This window comes from Etheostoma spectabile, chromosome 5 (genome assembly GCF_008692095.1).
Source record: "Etheostoma spectabile isolate EspeVRDwgs_2016 chromosome 5, UIUC_Espe_1.0, whole genome shotgun sequence".
In the NCBI taxonomy this organism is placed as follows: domain Eukaryota; kingdom Metazoa; phylum Chordata; class Actinopteri; order Perciformes; family Percidae; genus Etheostoma; species Etheostoma spectabile.
In genome coordinates, this window is record NC_045737.1 from 6,170,547 (window position 1) to 6,189,434 (window position 18,888).

The following is an 18,888-nucleotide window of genomic DNA, read 5'->3' on the forward strand; positions in this document are numbered from 1 at the left end:
CACACACACACACACACACACACACACACACACACACGCTCACGCTCACACACAAATTAAAACATGCCATGGATATGAAATAATGGTATTATACATGTCTGTGTGAGGATACTTCAAATGCTTGCAGTGTGTGATCACTAAACATAAGCAATACTCGTGTCCTCTGTTTCAACTGTAACAGGATTTAAAAAGGTTCAAGAAGAGTCCATTCTTTTATTCTGTAGACAAAGAAATCAAATGGTTTTCTTTTCAAAGGGATGAAGACTTTGTCTGATCAATTACACACTCACTTTGACTCATGTTTTTTTTCTGCTTGACCCAATAACTGAGACAATAATTTTCTTACAGGTATCAAACCTTGGGCCAATGAAGTCTAGATAAAAGCAGATTTGTCTTTCCTTAGTCGTACTTGTAGTGTTTGGATATTGCAACATAGACTATGTGTAGAAAAGAGGAATGAATTTGAATCTGTAAGTACTTCCATGTGTTGTCTAACTCGCAACTTTAGGACAAATATCCCATTGTATGATGTGCAATATAAAGGCAACAGAAAAGTGGGATGTATTGCACAGTCTATTAAGATATGCATCTTACTTTGGCAGTGGAACAAAGGCTTGGTCGCATGCTGCGCAAGATAAAAGTAGGCCAAGATATAGAGATATATACTCTCTTTTGTTTCACTGGAGAGCAGCACAAAAGGTTTTGAAACGCAAAGCTTTGCCGCATATCTGCTACTGAGAGCAGGAACATCACAGTCACACCGTGTCACAAAGAGAAACAGTGTAAATCTTGCAAAAGCAAAACAAATGGCAGACCACAGAGCAAGAAGTGAGATAACAAAGCAAAGAATATCTATGACAAATGCTAAAATATGACATGCTTTGTAGAGCCACTACAAAAAGTCTCATATGGGAGTTGATAACAGTGCAGAGATAGAGGGTCTATGGCTAGAATGTGCCACTGAATCACAACATTAATTTTTCAAAGTAGCAGCAGGCGCCAACGCACAGATACACAATGAGGGTATGACAAAACACAAAACAGACCAGCTACAATCAATTCTGTATGTGTGTATGTGTGTGTGTGTGTGTGTGTGTGTGTGTGTGTGTGTGTGTGTGTGTGTGTGTGTGTGCGTGCATGCCTGTAAATCACCAAAGTGTTAATGGGATTATACCCTTGATTAGCTGTATTATCTGGATCCCTATAAGACCACAGATGAGTGGGTTAAAGAGCTACTGAAGTGATTACTGTGCCTATGTGTGGGCATAGACTCAGTCTGAGTGTGTGACGTGTGTACGCCAATGTTATAATAATCCCAACATTCCCCCCCCCAACACCACCACCCGCTCCAGCAAGCTTCACCATTTCATTACATGGCAGCTGAGACCGAGGTGTTGGACATCAGAGGATAGAGACAGTGAAGGGACAATCAAGACAGATAAGGACAGAGAATTAGAGCAAGTCACTTTTTTTCAACCAACTATACACAAGATTTGTGCAGTGCAATTTGTATTTGATCTTTATAAACTATCATACCTCCGATGCAATCTGTGTTTCATCAATAAATATGGCATATCTTTATCTGACTAACCCTGAGGATGTGTTTGAACGGTGATTCATGAAACTAAAAATAAATTGCAACTGAGAAGTATGTGGGGAGCTTTATTCTCTTAGATAGGATGTAATGGCTACCTATGCAACCCTGTCTAATAGAAACTACGTTTATTGACTACTAATTTGTTTAGCCAAAGACGTTTTAAGGGAAATATAATTTCTGGCTGGATTATGTCCAGTGGCAACATTTGAGTCTAGAAAGTGCCATGTGTTTGTACTGCATGTTCGAAGTGGTTCAAAAGGGTTTTACTTTGTGGCTTAATTAATTATAGGTGTGTTTTAGGCGTAAAAATGAGCAAAAACAAGAGAAGGAACTGATCCGCTTGTCCGTAAAAGTCAAAGTGTGTGAGCAGATCATATTATAATACTATTTCACATTGTCAACGTGTTCGCGGCTAAGCTCGAGCTGTTTAGTGAGTCTAGGCTCATTTTAATAATGCACTGTTAAAATAATTAAATGCTAAGCTACTTTTCCTCCAAATTATGCAGCCCTGGTGTGCATGTCCGCATGATGCATTGTTGACGTTTGGAAGGTGTGTATGTCAGGTTTTCTGCGAAAACTTTAGTTAACCATAACACCCTTCTATGTGTAGATTGCAGAGATGTTTACTGAATGTGCGACTTTGGAGAAGCGTAATTTCTCTCCCAATCATAACGCCCTCCTATACACACACCTTGCCCTTCCTACCAGCACACACACACACGCAGATACACACACACGCACACTGCCAGATGTGCCACACTCATTATTATTGGCTCTGATTGGAATCTAGAGAGCCATCACTGTAATTGGCATGCTTGTTTCCATTACCAAACACTCGCACATGCACGTATGCTCACAGAGACATATTAAAAAAGCCACACACACACAAAATGCAATATGCCAACCCAACCTCATGAGCCCGGGCATTCCAGTCAGCAGAAAGAAAAAATGGGACAGAGATAAACAAGAAAGAAAGGAAGGAGGACAGTAACACAGGAAGGCAAGAAACAAAAAGCAAGAGAATGCCGATGAGAGAGGGTCATGAGAAGACAAAGACGTGGAGGGGATGGAAGAATTAAGAAAAAGACAATAGTGGAGTGACAGTAGGCTGGAGAAACAGCGAGCAGGTGGGAGAGAACATATTGAGAGGCATAGACAGAGACAGAGAGGGAGAGAAGAGAGGGAGAATGAGAGATGAGTGTTGGCAGAGCATACCATCCATCTTTTTCTTCTGCTGCCATCAGCTTTCTTGACACAAACCCAGACAATTGGCTCTAGCTGTCTGTGTGTTCGTCAGAGGATAATTCCAAAAAAATGTTGCGCACCCACCCACACACACACACACACACACACACACACACACACACACACACACACACACACACACACACACATACACACACACACACACATCACCCGCCTCCTGATGTGTAGCTAAGTAGAATAGTAATCAAGCTATTCATTAGTGCAGTAACAAAGGCCATTACTGGCTAATCAACAATCTCCAAACTCAATCGAGGAAAGCTAATAGAAATTTAATCCAACAGCGCACATGAATCTGGTGTAGACTTGGTGTGCGACTGTGTGTGCGTGCATTGATATTAGACAAAACAATTAACTCATTGTGATGAGATGAACAAAATGACTGTTGTTTCAAACAATTACAGGAGAGTAACCACCATGGTGTAAAAAAAACAAAAACAATTTGTCTTAAATTGCTTCCCTCAGCATCGAATAAATGTAGCACTTAAACTGAAATCAGACTAAATGTGACGAATGAACCTACCATGACACACCAGGAAGTGTTTCTTTTATTCCTCATTCATGGTGGTCACTATGAATACAAGGGCAGACCAGACCACATTGAGGTTGTTTAATACAACTATGACACATTTCTACTTGATTTGACAGCTTTCAAACACACACAGATCTATTCTTCATTCACATCTGTGTTCACCATATCGCCTATAATAAAGTAATGAAGAATATGAAGAATGTACTTTCCTGTTAGTCATCCCTTACTTTGAATCAAACAAAAATCTACCTTCCTTTTTTTATCCTAACCAATGAGTTTTAGTCCTTTGTACTTGTTGGAATCAATAGGATACAAATACAGCCTTTTAGTTGTTTTTTTTACTAACTGTGTGTACAACTTAGTGTCATCTCTGAGGAAAGTTCACCTCAGATATTTAAGAGTGGAGTAGACACACAACATGAAAAGGCAGGGCAAAGTCTCCATTTGGGTGACAAATCAACGAACTAGGACCTGCTGAAAAACAGGATTTAGGAATATAATAAGGGAGCATAGAATACTGACAAGAGGCCGTCTAAGACGGGCAGTCAGACATAAGCAGACAAATAACAGAGCTATATTATGAAAAGAGACAGATGGACATAAGAAAATAGGATAAACTGACTGACAGAAGAGATTAAAAAAAATCAAATTCAGCTTCAATAAATTGATTAGTTTTACCGCTAAGAACAGTGTCGATGTCAGTGCAGTCAGGAACAATTGTCAAAAATAATAACCTTGCCACTCAACTACATTGATTGTGTGAGGTGTGATTTCCAGTCACCTACAATATATCTGTGCCATTTCACATCTTAATTGGCCATATGTCCTGGTGTTGCAGTCTGTATCCTCGCTACACTTGGGAGGTGATTAAAACAATCCTGCTGCCCACTGCTACTGAGGGGAATTTACTTCGGCCACCCACCCCACTACAATACAATACACGCCAGGTTTGGGCAGACCGGGCAGATTGGGCAGGTTAACGCAAGGTCACTGTACACGTGCATGCATGTATATATATGGGATGTAAGAGGGTGAAGAGAGTGTGTGTGTGTGTGTGTGTGTGTGTGTGTGTGTGTGTGTGTGTGTGTGTGTGTGTGTGTGTGGTGTGTGTTGTGTGTGTGGTGTTGTGGTGGTGTGTGTGGGTGGGTGGTCAGTGGTCTGGCATATATGTGTGCATGCCAACATGGGTTCAGAGGCTTTGACAGCTTAATTAACTAGACCAAGGCAAGTGACATAGAGACCTAATTAACCATACTGACATAACTGGGTTGCCATAGACACTCATCCCACACTGATGTTTGAAAAGACACCTATGATTAAAAAAAGCAGTTTGGACTTAATAGCTTAATATCTTTCTCAGAATTTTCATTGCATTTATCTTTCCAGAAATCCATTGAGAAAACATTTTATTCTATTAATTAAATTATTATTATTTTGCTCCTATGCTGTTACACAAGACGTTCAGGCAAAAAATCTAGAAAAAACAGGCTTACCCTAAAGATTATACCACAACGTACTTCCATATTACATTACATGATGCAGTGTTTTTGGCTATTTTGTGATTTGCTCGTAATCATAAATGTTGGTCCTGCAAAGAAACAGTGTAGAAAATGTAGATTGCATTGTGACTTGGTGTGCATTCCTCAAGATTGAGAGACATACTCATACTGCACAATTAAAAAGGAGGGAAAATATGTACAGCATATACTACAATATATTATCTACTGAAACCAATGTGTGTGCAAGATCAGGGAATTCTCAGAGGTCTTGTACATTAGAGGAACAAGGACTTAGTGTATGCTCCTAAATTAGTTGTATACCACTAGGAATTAAGATGTAGGGACATCAAGGATGCATATAAAACAAAAAAAATCCCAATGTGCAGCAGTGTGAGGAAGAGCAGAGCGCTCGCCAAGGTGTCCCACACAGACAGAACTGGGACACAGGAGGACACCCAGTTGGACAGGAACAGGCCTACAGAGGCCTATTTATAACCTACTACTCCACTGCACCTTGGTACACATACACTGATTGATGCATGGCATGGACATATGATACACACATATGATTATTATTTTAACTGAGCTGTGACTGGTGCTTGTGAAAGTGACTCAAAATAGCACGTCTTTGTCTTATATCTTAATGCAGCCTGTGTTTTGCAACATTTAACATTTAACATATTAACTACAGTTGTGTTATGTCCCTGAGAACTAAAATAAAGCAACAAAGTTCATTTGTAGTTTCCTTTTTACAATGTAAGTTTATAGAATATAGCAAGAAGAGGGAGAAAGAAGAAAAGGGAGAACAAGTAGAAGCAGGTGAAATGAAGGAGAGGAAAAGAGAGGTAAAACAAGGAAGTTGCTCAGCACTAAAGGAGGTCGCAGATGTGCTGAACAGAAAGCCTGCATTTGCTTTTCTAGGGTGCACACATGCACAAAGACACACACACGCACACTCGCACCGTTACCTCTGAGATTTAACACAGGTGCAGATGCTTCACAGTGATCTATTAGACTCACCCTCTCACGTCAACATTCAAGAGTGGAGAGAGACAGAGCGAGGAAAAGATGGATGGGGAAAAATCTCAAGAGAGGGTTGGATACAGGAAAGGTATTTCCACAGCAATGGTGAAAGAGTGAGAGAAAGAGAAAAGAGTTAGGGAGGCAGTGATTATGGTGGGGGAGGATGAGGAAAAAGGCAGCGCAGGCCAGCAGCAGATATCTATGGGTGATCCATTAAAGCTAACCCAACAATGTCAACAAATGGGGAGAGGAAGCAAAAGATGTAGCCTGTGGATGGAGAGAAAGAGAGAATGCAATGGAATGAAAATAACAAATGAAAAGGTAAGTAGGAGGTGAGGGAGACTAAAGGGGAGACGGAGCGATTTGGAATTTCCATGCTTTGTCAACAATTAGGGAAAGAAAGATGGAGGGGGAGCACAACGAGACCAAGGTGCTGAATGGAGAGAAAAGGGAGCGGAGAGACAATATATGTGGAGGATATATTGGGGTAATCCATTAGGTCAAACTGGAAAAACAAGAGAAGTCATGTGAGGGAGATGAAGGAGGAAAAATTAGGAAAAGACAGGAGAAAGTTGTCATGGGTACTATTTTACCTTGTCAGTGTGTAAAAAAAAGAAAGCCATCCACCAGGCTAACTCTAGCTACTGCTAGCTTTTGCAACCTATCACTCAAGCATCAAAGACGCAAGCATTACGGAGATGAACTACCAATGTGGAGGATGGAAAGATGGGCTACACTTTTGAGACGTGGTGCAGGTAGTTGGTTAGTAAATTGGAAAAAGAGATGTGCATAAAGTGAAGGAGGCAGAGAAAAAGGGCAGTGACGTGGAAGTTCGGAAACTATGAAAGAGAGCACATAAAGGCCCTGACACACTAATTTATTTAGGCCTTTTCATTCCAACATAACATGTATTTTAAAAGATCCCTATACATTACAAAATAAACTTGGACTTAAAAAAACGTTTAACTAATGTCCTGTACCGTGATATTTAAAATAAAGACCGTAATAGACATCTCTCTGCGCCCTCTGCACCGCTAAACAATTAGCATCATAGCAAGCAAGCAAGCTAGCATACCAGCCAGCCGGTCAGCCTCTAAATTAGTAATATTTTAAAAATGTGTGTTGCTAATTCACACGCTTTTGTCAAATCTAAGAAAAGCACATTATCGTCAGATGAGTGAAATGTTTGTTTGGTTTATTTTACAGTAACCAGTGTATGATGAAGGCATGTTGGGTGGAGGATATTAGCAAGCTAACGTTAGCTAACAAGCCAGTAGCGGGCCATTTGGTCGTTCCGCTCCCACTGTAGGCAGACTGCTTTGCCGAGACAACAGATCACAGCCTGGGAGAGAAACAGTCCAGTTAGCTAGCCATCTCCCAGTACCGCTGTCTTCCTGGAGGGGGGGTAAGCTGAGGAACCGCAGGCTCTGTCTGGTTCTGCTGCTGCTGGCTAGCGCAAACACTGTTTGTTGTGGGTATCATAGCAAAGGTATACGGTTTGGCTTGTTTTGTTGAATGATGAATAGATTACCACCGTCTGCTGGTATGGGGAGTTATTTCATTGCATTCATGCTCAAAATGTACGTGGTACTTGGCAGTCAGCTGTGTTCTGTGCAGTGTGTTCTAGTGATAATATTTGGCCCATACAAAGGCGACGAGGGCCGACGAGAGGCGAGGCCACAGGTGGCCGTCAACGGCAGTAGTCGTCAGCCGTTGGTTTGGTGTGTCAGGGCCTTTAGACAGACAGCATAGCATGAGGCTTGGCAATACAAAGTAGTTCCGGAAGTCCCAATGCTTCAAACTATGTACTGACAGACTATTTCTATAAAACCACATTGCCAGGTGAAAAATAGAATGTAAATGGGCTGTTCTTAAATAGCACTTTTCTAGTCTCAATGACTACTCAAAGCACTTTTACATAGTACAGAAGAACCATTCATCATTCACGCACATTCATGCACTGTGGCCAAGGCTGCCGTACTAGGTGCCACCTGCTCATCAGATAAACACTCACACAAATTTACACTCCGATGGTGCAGCATCAGGGGCAACTCTGGGTTCTGTGTCTTGCCCAAGGACACCGCAGGGTCAGGGATCAAACCACCAACCTTCCGATTGGCAGGTGACCACTTTACCGCCGAGCCACAGCAAACAGCCAGAAAGCACATTTTTTATTAAAACTGCATAGAAATAGCCTATTTTTTTCCAGGCCATGAAAATTGCTAATAACTGAAAAGTATGGTTATACAAAATGAAATATTGATTTGAAATAATAGGACACGTCTTTCTTTATTGTCAACATGAAAAAAAGTCATTGTTTACTGTAATTCTGGGAACCAAGAACTGATTTCAAGACAGAAGGAAAACTGAAATGAACAGAAAATAAATAAGTATTTAAATGAAAAAACAAAGTAAATTAAAAAACACTAAGATTTGCAGCTCTCAGGATGAAAATGCATTGGGACTGGGATAGAAGCAGTGGTAGCTGAAAGGAGGAGAAAAGAAATCCAGATGACAGTTTGGGGTGAGAGTTCTAGAGGATGAAAAGTTAAAATGAGACCCTTGGCTCAAATCATTAGAGGAACAGGCAAGACGAAAAACATCCAAATCCACTCACCAGCTCAGACACGTTGAGGAAACATCCCCAAACAGATGCTGACCTAGTAAGTGGTAGAATCCGATTCAACACCTCAAAGATCACCGGGGAAAAGTTCAAAAGGGAAACACTTTCTTCTTACGATAGAAGAACTAAAAGTTAGGAAATTAAAGGATTAAACCTGTTCTCTCCTATGCTTTTAACATAGCAGTCTGTACTTTGAGTTTTTCTCTAATGTGCAGGCCCTGAATGTCACAAAGCAATATTTCTTCTGCACATATTTTGCACCACACATATTTCATGAGAGCTATAGGCAGAAGTAATGTCTGGTTTGTAATTCATCCCGAATGTAACAAAAAATAATGACTTTACTGCCCAAACTTAAGCAGACACAGCAAGTGCCCTTAGGGAGATAATATGGAGTTTCTTTTAACACTTTAAAGACAGTGTGTTGCGTAACTGTCTTCCCTGGTTGTTGTGAGCCAGTGTTGAAATGATTGACAGCTTGTTAAATTATAGAACAGCCCTGTGCATGGTTACGGGTCAATGCGGTAAAAGTGTTGAAGCTTGTTGGATCTGTGTCTCTGTTGATTTCTTTATTTCTCTGGACAGTGATGTATTCCACGTTTCCTGCTGAACTCTCCAGTTCACTAAGTACTTTAACATCACTAATGGCAACAGAAGACGGAGAAGGGAGGAGAGAAAAAGAGAGAGAGAAGAGAAGACAGAAATAAGAGTGAGGATGAAATTACAGCAATGGGAGAGTGTGAAAAAGAAACCACAGGCCACAAGCTGCTTAAGAGCATTTAAGTGTTTTAGCATTATAAGAAATAAGAACACCTGTAATGTCTTTGCTTATTATGATTGAATGCTTCTCTGGTACGTTGTGCTATCTACCTAAGAACCCTGACCTAATTTTGCTTCCTTTATAGACATGTGCATGCAGACATGTATGTGGTCTCAACAACAACCATTTTGATTCTGATATCGGAAAATGATGTCAAAAGCAATTAAATCAATTCAATCCGAGGTGGATGTTCAAGGTTTCTAACAAAGGGTGGTTTGTTAGGGTTGCACGATTATGGCCAAAATGATAATCACGATTATTTTGATCAATATTGTGATCACGATTAATTATCACGATTATTTGTTGATTTTAACCAAAACATCAAGACATGAAATGTCTGTATCGTCACTGCGCTGAAATTTTATGAACTATGATATTCTGGACATGGGTCACATCTCTGACCCAGGTCCAACAGATTCCCTCTCAACCTATTACTCTACAACTTCAAGTTAGTTCATTCATTCAATAACTTCTTCTGTGTTTTTCGCTGTGGCCGCGATAGCAGAGTTACCAGCGGAAACACTGATACAAATACAGGTTTGCCTCTCATGGTTAACAATATACAGCTGTGTTAATAACAATTAAAACTGTAGACAAATGTAAGAAGTGTGGACTGGCGCCGCTGTGTGGCGGGGCTGCTCGGAGAGTAAGAGGAGAGAGCGTAGGAGAGATCCCACACAAGCACGGCTTTACAGAAGAAATGGGTCATGTAAGGCAAAATTAAACCATATCCATATAAACAACATTGCAGCGGATGCGAGGACATTAGGTGCACCGGTGCGACCTAGAGGAAAAATGTTACTCGAGCCCTAGAGCCCTGTGAGCTAACAGACACTAAATAGCACCGACTAGCACTGGTCACTGCTGTTGTCTGAAAAACAACACAGACAGGACAAAATGTTGCGTTTACTAGTAAACTGGCAAACCTTGAGACCGTCGTATGACCGACTGCAATCTGTTGAATTTTCCTCCCGTTACTCTGTCCTCTATGACTGTCTACATCTAGAAACTAAGCTGCGCGGGGACGGGAAATACTCTGACTGGCTCATGATCAGACAACGGTTAACGGAGCGGTAGATGGGCTTTGCAAAACAAACCCGAAGCGTTCTATGAAAGGACGCGTTTAAAAAATCGCTCGATCACGCAAATGTGATCGTGGAAAGTCAAAATCATGATCGTGATTAAAATTTGATTAATTGTGCAGCCCTAGTGTTTGTTATTTCCAAGCTAATTTATACGTATGTTTCCCTTTGTCTTTCCTCCCTCTGTTCCCAGTAGTCACAAAATGCACAGGCTTATCAGTGAAGACGTACTGTGTTCCCTCTCCATAGAGCTCAATCTTAGTTGTGTAGTTGAATAAAGAAAGCATGTTCAAGGTAGGATTAAGGGTATACTTAAAAAAAAACTGGTTTATTATCTTCAATCTCGCTCACCCACTAGTGGTGTCAGTCTCTACAAGCAGGGTTCATGATAAAATCACAATGTCTGAATAAAAAAGAACTGACTATACATTATGCCTTATTATTTGTCCTTAAGAATTAAAGAAATGTATGAAAGTGCATTCTGACTTTACAAACATTTTTTAAAATATGTTTAGTGCAAAATGCATATAACAAAACCTGCTAAATTAAAAAGGAAAGCACGTTTTTTTGGAAAAAAATGTACAGGATGTATTTGTATTTGTGTCATGAGTGGGAAGCCAACCCTTTGAGTGCTTTTCTAACACATGTGTGAAGGCATGATATGTGTGTGTTTGCGCGTGCGTGTGTGTGTACACGTGTGTGTGTGTGCGCGTGTGTGTGTCAAAGCTGATTCACTGTACAGTGTAGGAGTGCTGATGACACTCCATAATCATTAAAGCATGAAGAGGCACTGAGCTGATTGGGGGCATGCTAATCCTTTTTAATTGACTCTCCAACTCTCCAGTGTTATTAAAACCGCCCAATAACAAAATACAAAATCAGCTTTGCTTTATTAGCCGGGTCAGCTGAACTATCGGAGACCTCCCTGTTTGTTAGTGTTGCATTTTGTTGAAGGGAGGTACAGTGTAAAGTATGAGCATGGACATGGACATGTAGAAAACAGCCCCTCTCAAGTACATTCAAACTGGGTTTCTGCAGTTTTTATTTTTGGTGAGTGAGTTGAGGATTATGATATTTTCCTATTCAAAGTCGAAAGTGTTCAGCTGTTAACAAAAACACATTTTTCAGCAGAATAATTAACCTGCTTTGGTCAATGCCACCACTTTGATACAATGTTGTGTAGCTGCGCAGCATTGATTTTACAGTTTCCAAACAAAAAGACAGCAGATGTCATCGTGAGCAGCATATCCCCTCTTTATGGTTCCCAAAAGAGCTAAAGGAGCATCTTAACTCTAAGTGCTGTATATCGACCTTTGCAAGGTCACACTTAAGTAGCCCAAAGCTATCCTACCTTTGAATGAATTATGTTTTAGAAATCAGCAAAGCATCTGTAGCGCCAAGTGCTTCTTGGCAGTCTTTACTAAGCTGATGATTCAATACAATTTCAGTGAGTAAGCAGTATCATGGTTAATACCGCTCAGCAAAAATGGGCTCATATTTGATTTCACACAACAAAAAACATTTTACAGTGTTAAATGGAGGACGGCGTCATGGCAATAAAAGACTCTTTATCACACACACTCTCTGTTTCATTACACACTCTACTCCAGACAGTCATCACTGATAATGTTGTGTTATCAACACAGTCACATTTATAAAAATATAAATTGCACTGACAATTATCGCCTTAAATAACTCATTGAAGACTACTTAAATGAATAGTTATGTAAGTGAAAAGCAATTAGTTTTTAGCAATTATACAAAGCCCTGGCTTATTAAACTTTTTCAGTCTTGGTCCCAAATGAGGATTTTACTGTTCAAATTGCTCTGGTAGATAAGCATATAAAATGATGCCTCAACTCAGCATTAGGACTATTTTTAGGTGTTAAATTATTTCATAAATACATTTCAATGTGTTCATTGTATTATAATAACACATGCACACACATTTTATAGATGTCACAGGCTTGTGTGCCCAACTTCACAAATTTCAAAGTTTTCTCTGCTCCTAAAAGACTTAACAAGGTCTGACAACTCATACAACTTGACAGAACAGAACAGAGTTTTGTTATTTGACACTGTCGCACCTTGTGTCAAAACAGTGTGTTCTTTCATCCATGACAACACTGTCAGGACTGCCGAGGGCAGCACGGGTAGCTGCCTGACAATGCAGTACACTCTATACTGTCATGTCACCATCTATCCACAGCTTTGTCTCAGAAGTGTGTCAAGAAAGACGGGGATAGTGAGAGAAAGAGACAAAGGTAAAAAAAGAGCAAAGAGTCCTAATATAAGACATACACGGAAATGGAGACAGAGAAAATTGCTGGAATGGGAAACTGTGCGAGGTTTCGTCGAAGACTCTCTGAAAACAAGCATTCATTTTTAAATCAACTAAAGAAGGGGTCAACATTTCATCACCAGAACATTTCATACTCTTTCCATCTCACTGCCAGAAATACATTAAAAAGGGTTCCTTTAATTACAAAGGCAGATCATACTATAATGTTGCCAAAGCCTTTGAATGGGTAATGAAAGGGGAGAGAGTAGCTGGGGTGTGGAGGGGATCCACACAAACGCATTCATTATCTCCAACTCTCCTATTTCTGAGTCAAGCACCCACTCAACCCTCTACATACTGCACACACAAAGAACAAAGCCCCAGTCTTAAAAAGTCTTAACCGTCGGACCACAGAAAACTAAAAACTACATGTGATCACCGGCCTACACACAGTACATCCTGTATTCTATAAAAATGGAAGAAAATCATCAGCTAAGAGACAAAACATAGTGCGACTCAATATAATGAGAAGCTTCCCTTTCTGAATTTTGATTGATGGTTTCCTGAAATGGCGAACGTACTGTGAGTGCTCGCAGTTATAGCCACTGTGAAGGCTAAAATGGCAGAATTCTTCCACTTGTGAGAAAGCCAATACAAACAACTGCATTTAGTGGTTTTAACAAAAACAAAGTTATAGTCTGCAAACAACTCATGCAGGAAAGGTGGAAAAAAACATAATTTATAGCAAGAATATTTTGCAGACAATATATGTTTGAGTGTCAGTGTAGTTAGAACCAGTGATTGAAATCAAATGGAAATTTATTGACAATACGAGCTGCAGAAAAACAGATTTTATGACTGTATAAAGATACAGAAAGAGAGAGCAAGAGAGAAAGAGAGAGAGAAAGAGAAAATAGTAAATATAATTAAATAGTGAGGAAATGTCTGAGTTTAATGACATCGCTTATCACTGGATGAAAAGCCTCTCAAGGCTCCTAAATCTCACACTAGAAGTATATATGTCATCTTCCTCTTCCTGTGTGTGTGTGAATGCAAGAATGACACTACATTTTTGAAAATACAAAGGTTATAAAAGGCTTACAGAATGTGTGTTTTGTGCGTGGTCATTCATGTGTGGGTGAACACACACATTATTAGATAATGATCACAATCCCTCTCAATATTCCCAACAACCAACCACAACACATTTATTACTGACACAACACAGAAGTCCCTCGTCTTCATCTGCCCCATTTGTAAATTACTCTGCAGTGATAGACCATCGCAACAGCATTTTAATAATCTTAACCCCATTTCAATAATTCACCTAGGCAGTCAGAATAAAAAAAGAGATTGCTGACTAATCTGTGGATTACGGTGATGATTTCTGACAGAGGTTGAGGCTCAAGGTAAAATGTGATGGGAGATGAGCCGTGGGGCTTACTATGCTAGCTCAAAGAGGATTAAGGTAAAGATCTATTGGGGGGAGCAGCATTACATAAATTGGTTTTGTGCACAGAAATGCACACACAAACCCACTTACACACACATGTGTTTTTCCAGAGGATGGCCAGGGTACTCACAACATTTTGTAAAAGCTAAGGAAAGATCCAATTCTTTATTTGATATTACAAATTCAATCAATAGCCCATTCCTTCCCCTTTCGGTTCATTCAATTGTATTCATTCAGAAGTAAACAAGTCCAAATAAATGCCATTCTATTAGCGTTTCTTTCCTGGATAAAAGATGTGTTTCACCTTTACATGTATTGACAGAAATATTGACGTAAGAGATGTAAGAATTGGTAGTATGTTTTGAGGAAATACATGTTTTGGATGTATTTAGCATTAATTACTTAATTAATTGGTTTGTGAGGCCCGGAGTTGCATTTAGTTCCAATGAGCTCTGACGGTGGTTTAAAGGTAAAGGGATTCAATAGATTGGCTCCTTTTTCTGGACACAGTAAGAGACCATGTCTTATTTGTTAGACAGTTTAATTGACACTGTCACCTTCACTGTCCGTTTCAGGCACTCCACCACCACAGATGTTATAACCCCCAGATAGACTCTGCTAGTAAACGTCATCATATGACACATTAACAACGGTGACTTCAGGGACTGAAATGTGCTGTGTCTGTGTACAGTACACTGTATGAGGTAGCCGTTAGCATTTTGGCTACACCGCACCACTGATGCCTTCTGACAGAAAAGTCTGTTATGATTTTCATCACAAAGAGTCATTCACGCACACCGACACACACCCACCCATACAAAATGCACGTTTCTGGACTCATTCCACACCGGTTAACACAGAGAGTCATTGACAATAAATGACAACAATGGTCACTGCAAGGGATCGAGGGTAAATGTGTGTGTGTGGGTGTTGTGTGTGGTGGTGGGTGTGTGTGTGTGTGTGTGTGTGTGTGTGTGTGTTGTGTGTGTGTGTGTGTGTGTGTCTAAATTAGTAGGGAAAATGTAGCCATTATGGATCTTGGGGCTTGAATCGAAATCCCATCTTAAACGACATCTCTTTATGCCACCCTAAAATGTTACTTTAAATTTATGTGAAGTAAAAAGAATAAAATGTTTAAAAAATCACTAAACTCTCTGACTTTACTCAGAAGTATCTTCTGAAGTGGAATATTACACTTGGACAGATAATGTCTCAGTTACTCAAAGCCATTATCCTAGTAAATTACTACACTAATTTAGGTGGCGGCTGGGTGAGTGGTAAAGAATGTGACAGCAACTTGACCAGGCTCCAGACACATATCCAGTTACTGTCTGACTCTGTGTGTGTGGTGTGTCTGTGTGTGGTGAGTGTGTGTCTGAGTGTCTGAGGAGTGAGTGAGGAGTGAGTGAGTGAGTGAGTGAGTGAGTGATGATGAGTGGGGAGTGAGTGAGGGAGTGGGTGAGTGAGGGAGTGAGTGAGTGGGAAGCGAGTGAGTGTGTGTGTGTGTGTGTGTGTGTTGTGTGTGTGTGTGTGTGTGTGTGTGTGTGTGTGTGTGTGTGTGTGTGTGTGTGTGTTTGGGATAGACACGTGGAGAGCCTGTCACCACACAGTGATGTGTGGATTTCAGTGCAGCGGGGAATCACTCACATGCAGACAGACAGCAGACAGGCACACACATAAATATTCACACAAAAAACACACACACACACACACACACACACACACACACACACACAACAAGAGGTACACTAAGGGACAGATTAGCCAGGGATCACTTTAACTGCTGTGCAACTGTTAGCCTTGAGAGTTCAACGTCAACCCTATCCAAAATTGCAAAGAAAATGTCTATACACAAACCAACGCCATGATTTTCTTTTCACTGACAGTACTGCTCATGTCATCATCAGACAGTCTCCTCTATGTTATTCACAACCTGAAGAAGGCTGTCTGTGCCGCTACGTGTGGGTTGCTTCTCGCTGAATGAAATAGCCAGAAAAATAAAAAAGGCTTTTTAAATAATTTTGAAGAAGAGTGCCTTGGATTTCCTTTTTTTCTATACTTAATTGAATTCCCGACCCCAAAGAGCACCTTTAGTCATCTGACTGAACTTCCTGAGCACCATGGACCTTGTTGTCTTGCCAAGTCTCCTCTATTTTTTTTCTCTCACTCTCTTTCAATCTAAAGCTCCTGAGAGACATAATTTGAGGCATTGTGAAATCCTTGAGAAACATCTAAATCTCTTTAGACTGTGATAGAAAGCCTTTAAAAGCTGATGGAAAGCTATTGGATTATATAGGGAGGGTTCAGCCGTTGAACAGAAAAGGCTTTATGGACACAAATGGTGAGTTCGAAGAAGTTTAAACAAGTCCACCACAATGTTGACTTTGAATTTCTGGTTTTTATATTTATGGATTTCTTTCCTGATCCAAAGTCATCCAAACCAATCAAGATAACGGAATTGTCTATCAAAGTTGTGTGTGTGTCTGTGTGACATGCATGTTGTGTGTCGGATATTTATGTGTGTGCGTATTTCATTAAGGTTTTTTTGCACAGGTTGTTGACATGTGAATGTCTACAGATGCTGCGTGAATATAAATGTAAATTGTGTGTGTGGGAGTCAAGGCTTTGGTGCGGCATGTTGACAGCCACGTGATGCCAGCTGGTCATCACGATGTGGGTATCATGTATCAGGGCACCAACCCCATCACATTGACAACTTTACAACAGTCGTCAACTGGTCGACAAGGCAACCGCAACCGCTAAGTTTAGAACATTTCTAGAGAGGTCACAGGACCCCACAACTGTCAATCACCAAAAAAGATGGCTGTGTGTGTTTGTGTGTGTGTGTGTGTGTGTGTGTGTGTGTGTGTGTGTGTGTGTGTGTGTGTGTGTGTGTGTGTGTGTGTGTGTGTGTGTGTGTGTGTGTGTGTATATTGCATGAGAAGAAATAGAGAATGAAATGGCAAAGAGAATGGACATGATAAGGACAAAGAGAAATAGTAAGTCAGAAGAGATAAAAAGGAAGTCAGGGCTATAACCTGAGGTCATCAGCAGGTTTTAAACCTAAATCCCTCTAATCAGCTTCAGCAGACAGGGGAGACAGACCAATCCATTTGCCCTGAGATCCCATTATGACAGCAGAAAGGGATGGAAAAAGTGGCAAATTGAGTGTTAGTGTGTGCACATCTGTGTGTGTGTGTGCATAGATGTATTGAGTTGATGCAGGTGTCAAAAACAAAGAAAGCAGACAAGGCCGCAGTAGTAATTAGTCATTAGTGTTGAGATATGTCTTCAAGATGAAGGAGACAGAGTGTTAATGTGGGTGTGTAAGAAAGAGACGAAATGAATGACAAATAAACTCCCTGTCTTTGTGGCGCCAACTGTCCAACCAACGTATTTCTCTCCGTGGAATTAGAGATTTCTTGAGGTGAAAGGATAAGAAAGAACCACTCCGTTTTTCCCCCCCACTCCTCCCCCCACTTTTACCTCTGCCTTTCCCCCTACACACTCTTCCTCAATTTGTACGCCGGTCTGCCTGAGTGCCTCACTCACCCCCTCTCCTTCAGTTTCTCTCTCCCCCCTCTCTCTCAGGGGAGCTGTGTACTTAGGTGCAATTGAAAACGACTATCAAAGTGAAAACCTGATTCAAAAACTCCTTATCCGGTAAGGCAGCCTTCTTCAAGTGCTGTGCTGCTCTACCCCAGCGACCAACTAAATTATATTATGTCTTTTTAAACATTCAGGTGGGAATGCAGCCAGATTAAACCGGGAACGTAAAGAGCAAGCTGAATTGTGAACGACATTCTTTACTGTTGTTAAGGGCCTCGGGGAGTGGAAGTGACACGCGTGGCTCTCACAAAGTGGATGTTTACTGTGCAACACGTTTGATGAGAGGGTAAAATGATAATGTACTTACAATGTAGTGGCAGCTTATACACAATATTATCTTTCATTGAGGAGGATGGTGTTGGGGCAGTGTGAACATTTACCACACTATTCATGTACTTGAAATCCACACCTGTTAACCTCTGACCTCATAAAGTCGGCCTTGCTCATCAAAGTGTCCTTGAGCAAGGCAGTAAAGTTAAATGGCCAAAATAATGATGTTATGTTGACATTTACTAGGGGGTAAAAGTAACTCCTCCACCCCCCAAAGAAAAGTTAGCCAGTTTTGCTTTTTGTTTCCTCTTCACTGCGAGTGTATTCACTTCTGTTCACTTTTCAGCAATATGTACATCTGTGCTAATGAAAAGGAACATGCCGGTATTTTTCAGTCTTTCTGAAGAAAATCAGGCAATCCACTTTCATTAATGATCCTCATTATTTTCTGCTAAGCTCAAGCAGAGTAAGAGAGACTGCAGACGTTTAGCATATATTCCCTCCCTCACTGAGATTTCCTTAATTTAACTTGTGCTGCAACTCAAATTGGTTCTCGGGGGACCGTTAAGACTAAGTTTAAAACTTTGGATCAGCGTTACCTCATTTCAGCAGAGCTCTCAAGCAACTGTCACTCAAAAGGAGATCCCCTGATTCCCCCCTGTGAGAGTTAAACACAACTGTTTCTACGCAAAGAAACAATGCTTTATGTTTCTGAAAACATGTCGGAGAAATGCTTCAAACCAAGACATATGTGAAATCATGCTTTGCCAAACCTTAACATTGTCCTTGCTTGTATTAAGCTTAAAACATTTACTTTTGCTACTGTGATTAAGTCG

The 18,888-nt window shown here is 40.6% G+C and overlaps 1 protein-coding gene across 2 annotated transcripts in view; it reads right to left on the minus strand.

The window, feature by feature from the left end:
* Positions 1 to 18,888, minus strand: part of unc5ca (unc-5 netrin receptor Ca) — a 187,370-nt gene that overhangs the window by 48,775 nt on the left and 119,707 nt on the right. The window lies entirely within an intron of this gene.